Genomic DNA, 5,637 nt, shown 5'->3' with positions numbered 1-5,637 from the left:
TCATCGTCGACCACGCCACGACCACGAGCAGTGACACACAGACCCAGATTCGCGCTGCGCAAGCCGAGGATGCGACAGACACCCAGAGATGCGGCTCGCCATTACCGTCCTTGGAGTCACCCTGAGCTTCGCCGGTGGGCTCCTCCGGTGGCGGCGAGACGAGGAGAAAGGAGGGTAGGGAGGCGATGTGGGGTCACGAGTCCTTTTGTTTGATCTCACCACCTTCTAACTAGTCACTTCAAAGGAGCATCTTGCTTTCTAATCTTTAGAGAAATTGTCTTTCAAAACACTTATTCGATTAGCAATTGACGATCCTTTTTTGTCTCTATTTTTTTTCTCGAATACGCTACGGTCAGCGTATCATTGCATTGATAGAGAGGGGAGAACATACAGGTTAGGCATCAGGGGCACGTACACAACAAGGCGTGTCCGAGATGCACAGTGAGCATGGAATGGGTTGCTTAGCCCAGATATCAGTCTATGTTACAGGGATGATACTACTCAATCCTTTGGCTCCTGCATAGACCCAGAAGCGGGCGTCCTCTTGGATCGCAACCAGGAGTGAAGTGGAGGAGGGAGTGGTCTTGTCAAAGATGATCGCATTGTGGTGGCGCCAAATGGACAAGACCGTCAAGGAAACAATGGTGGAGAGTCCTCGTCTTTGCGACGAGATATCTAAACCTAGATTCTATATTAGTACGTTTTGATTAAAAAAAACTCCTTCATGTTAGTAATCCTCAAGCTATAATTACTTCCTTACAATCTTAAAGACATATAACTTCATGGTTACCAGACTTCCACTCCCTCTGATTCATATTAATTGTCATTGATGTGGTAGAGGGAGTACTAAAGGTTTCTCCTCACTCATGTAAGACTTCCATAGTAATAATTCGACTACATGATATCATCTTGATTTATTTACAGTTGCATCTCTTATAACGACTCTCTGAATTTGCAAACAGTGCAATGCCTATATATAAAAGTAGAGATGATACCCCGCACGTTGCTGCGGCAATTGATATAAATTATTTCATTGAGATTTGTTTGTATGAATCAATAATATTTAGACTAACAACATGTAAATTGAAATTAACATATAATTTGTTCTATTTCATTATTCTATAGTTGTAGAATATTTACTAAATATGAGTAGCATGCATGGTAGATGTTAATTTGGTTATTTTCACATGCATGGTGGCATGATGAGGTGGCATAGTTGCATGTTAAGAGAATTGGAGTTTGTAGAGATCAATTATTTAGTTCATGCATGATGCCATTGTGAGGTAGTATACTTGCATGTTGAGAGAATTAGAGTTAGTGGGGATGAACTATTTAGGTACATTGAGATTTTGTGTGTGTGAATATTTCATATTTACACTAACAACGTGTCATGAAATTAACATATAATTTGTTGTATTTGGTTATTCTACAGTTGTGGAATATTTACTAAATATAACTAACATGCATGGTAGATGTTAATTTGGTTATTTTCCCATGCATGGTGGCATGATGTGAAGGAAATATGCCCTAGAGGCAATAATAAAGTTGTTATTTATATTTCCTTATATCATGATAAATGTTTATTATTCATGCTAGAATTGTATTAACCAGAAAATTAGTACATGTGTGAATACATAGACAAACATAGTGTCCCTAGTATGCCTCTACTTGACTAGCTCGTTAATCAAAGATGGTTAAGTTTCTTAGCCATAGACATGTGTTGTCATTTGATGAACGGGATCACATCATTAGAGAATGATGTGATGGATGATGTCTACTACACAACCTTCTTCTTGTAGACGTTGTTGGGCCTCCAAGTGCAGAGGTTTGTAGGACAGTAGCAAATTTCCCTCAAGTGGATGACCTAAGGTTTATCAATCCGTAGGAGGCGTAGGATGAAGATGGTCTCTCTCAAGCAACCCTGCAACCAAATAACAAAGAGTCTCTTGTGTCCCCAACACACCCAATACAATGGTAAATTGTATAGGTGCACTAGTTTGGCGGAGAGATGGTGATACAAGTGGTATATGGATAGTAGATAAAGGTATTTCTAATCTGAAATTATAAAAACAGCAAGGTAACAAGTGATAAAAGTGAGCGTAAACGGTATTGCAATGCTAGGAAACAAGGCCTAGGGTTCATACTTTCGCTAGTGTAAGTTCCCTCAACAATACTAACATAATTGGATCACATAACTATCCCTCAACATGCAACAAAGAGTCACTCCAAAGTCACTAATAGCGGAGAACGAACGAAGAGATTATGGTAGGGTACGAAACCACCTCAAAGTTATTCTTTCCAATCAATCCGTTGGGCTATTCCTATAAGTGTCACAAACAGCCCTAGAGTTTGTACTAGAATAACACCTTAAGACACAAATCAATCAAAAACCTAATGTCACCTAGATACTCCAATGTCACCTCAAGTATCCGTGGGTATGATTATACGATATGCATCACACGATCTCAGATTCATCTATTCAACCAACACAAAGGACCTCAAAGAGTGCCCCAAAGTTTCTACCGGAGAATCACGACGAAAACGTGTGCCAACCCCTATGCATAGGTTCATGAACCCGCAAGTTGGTCACCAAAACATACATCAAGTGGCACGTGGTATCCCATTGTCACCACAGATATCCACGGCAAGACATACATCAAGTGTTCTCAAATCTTTAAAGACTCAATCTGATAAGATTACTTCAAAGGGGAAACTCAATTCATTACAAGAGAGAAGAGGGGGAGGAAAAACATAAGATCCAACTATAATAGCAAAGCTCGCGATACATCAAGATCGTATCACCTCAAGAACACGAGAGAGAGAGAGAGATCAAACACATAGCTACTGGTACATACCCTCAGCCCCGAGGGAGAACTACTCCCTCCTCGTCATGGAGAGCACCGGGATGATGAGGATGGCCACCGGAGAAGGATTTCCCCCTCCGACAGGGTGCCGGAACGGGTCTAGATTGGTTTTTGGTGGCTACGGAGGCTTATGGCGGCGAAACTCCCGATCTATTGTGCGTTCTGGAAGTTTTAGGTCACGTAGGTATATATGGGTGCAGGAGGTACGTCAGGGGAGCCACGAGGGTCCCACGAGACAGGGGCGCGCCCTAGGGGGGGTGCCCCCACCCTCGTGAGCACCTCGTTCCTTCCTTGACGTGGGGTCCAAGTCCATCAGGTGTGTTTCCTTCCAAAAATAACTTCTCTAGTTGATTTCGTTCCGTTTCGACTCCGTCTGATATTCCTTTTCTTCAAAACACTGAAATAGGCATAAAACAGCAAATCTGGGCTGGGCCTCCGGTTAATAGGTTAGTCCCAAAAATAATATAAAAGTGGAAAATAAAGCCCAATATTGCCTAAAACAGTAGATAATATAGCATGGAGCAATCAAAAATTATAGATACGTTGGAGACGTATCAAGCATCCCCAAGCTTAATTCCTGCTCGTCCTCGAGTAGGTAAATGATAAAAAGATAATTTTTGATGTGGAATGCTAGTTGGCATAATTTCAATGTAATTCTTCTTAATTGTGGTATGAATATTCAGATCCATAAGATTCAGGACAAAATTTAATATTGACATAAAAATAATAATACTTCAAGCATACTAACAAAGCAATTATGTCTTCTCAAAATAACATGGCCAAGGAAAGTTATCCCTACAAAATCATATAGTCTGGCTATGCTCCATCTTCACCACACAAAATATTTAAATCATGCACAACCCCGATGACAAGCCAAGCAATTGTTTCATACTTTTGATGTTCTCAAACTTTTTCAATCTTCACGCAATACATGAGCGTGAGCCATGGACATAGCACTATAGGTGGAATAGAATGGTGGTTGTGGAGAAGTCAAAAAGGGAGAAGATAGTCTCACATCGACTAGGCGTATCAACGGGCCATGGAGATGCCCATCAATAGATATCAATGTGAGTGAGTAGGGATTGCCATGCAACGGATGCACTAGAGCTATAAATGTATGAAAGCTCAACAAAAGAAACTAGTGGGTGTGCATCCAACTTGCTTGCTCACGAAGACCTAGGGCATTTTGAGGAAGCCCATCATTGGAATATACAAGCCAAGTTCTATAATGAAAGATTCCCACTAGTATATGAAAGTGACAACATAGGAGACTCTCTATCATGAAGATCATGGTGCTACTTTGAAGCACAAGTGTGGAAAAAGGATAGTAGCATTGCCCCTTTTATTTTTATTTTTTATTTGGCCTTTCCTTTTTTATGGCCTTTCTCCTTTTTTTATTTGGCCTTCCCAATTTTTTATTTGGCCTTTCTTTTTTGGGGGGACAATGCTCTATTAATGATGATCATCACACTTCTATTTATTTACAACTCAATGATTACAACTTGATACTAGAACAAAGTATGACTCTATATGAATGCCTCCGGCGGTGTACCGGGATGTGCAATGACTCATGAATGACATGTATGAAAGAATTATGAATGGTGGCTTTGCCACAAATACGATGTCAACTACATGATCATGCAAAGCAATATGACAATGATGGAGTGTGTCATAAACGGAACGGTGGAAAGTTGCATGGCAATATATCTCGGAATGGCTATGGAAATGCCATAATAGGTAGGTATGGTGGCTGTTTTGAGGAAGGTATATGGTGGGTTTATGGTACCGGCGAAAGTTGCACGGTACTAGAGAGGCTAGCAATGGTGGAAGGGTGAGAGTGCGTATAATCCATGGACTCAACATTAGTCATAAAGAACTCACATACTTATTGCAAAAATCTAGAAGTTATCAAAGAAAAGTATTACGCACATGCTCCTAGGGGGATAGATTGGTAGGAAAATACCATCGCTCGTCCCCGACCGCCACTCATAAGGAAGACAATCAATAAATAAATCATGCTCCGACTTCGTCACATAACGGTTCACCATACGTGCATGCTACGGGAATCACAAACTTCAACACAAGTATTTCTCAAATTCACAACTACTCAACTAGCATGACTCTAATATCACCATCTCCATATCTCAAAACAATCATCAAGTATCAAACTTCTCTTAGTATTCAACACACTCATAAGAGAATTTTATTATTAATCTTGTATACCTAGCATATTAGGATTTTAAGCAAATTACCATGCTATTTAAGACTCTCAAAATAATATAAGTGAAGCATGAGAGTTCATCTATTTCTTCAAAATAAAACTACCACCATGCTCTAAAAGATATAAGTGAAGCACTAGAGCAAATGACAAACTACTCCGAAAGATATAAGTGAAGATCAATGAGTAGTCGAATAATTATGCAACTATGTGAAGACTCTCTAACATTTAATAATTTCAGATATTGGTATTCTATCCAAACAGCAAGCAAAGCAAAATAAAATGACATTCTAAGAATGGCAAACATCATGTGAAGAAGCAAAAACTTAGGATCAACCGAAACTAACCGATAATTGTTGAAGAAGAAAGGTGGGATGCCAACCGGGGCATCCCCAAGCTTAGACGCTTGAGACTTCTTGAAATATTATCTTGGGGTGCCTTGGTCATCCCCAAGCTTGAGCTTTTGTGTCTCCTTAATTCCTCTCATATCACGGTCTCCCTAAATCTCAAAAGCTTCATCCACACAAAACTCAACAAGGACTCGTGAGATAAGTT

Source organism: Triticum urartu, chromosome 4A (assembly GCF_056163025.1).
Source record: "Triticum urartu cultivar PI428250 chromosome 4A, HENAU_Tu73, whole genome shotgun sequence".
Lineage (NCBI taxonomy): Eukaryota > Viridiplantae > Streptophyta > Magnoliopsida > Poales > Poaceae > Triticum > Triticum urartu.
The sequence above is the reverse complement of the archived record's forward strand: the minus strand, read 5'-3'. Positions refer to the sequence as shown.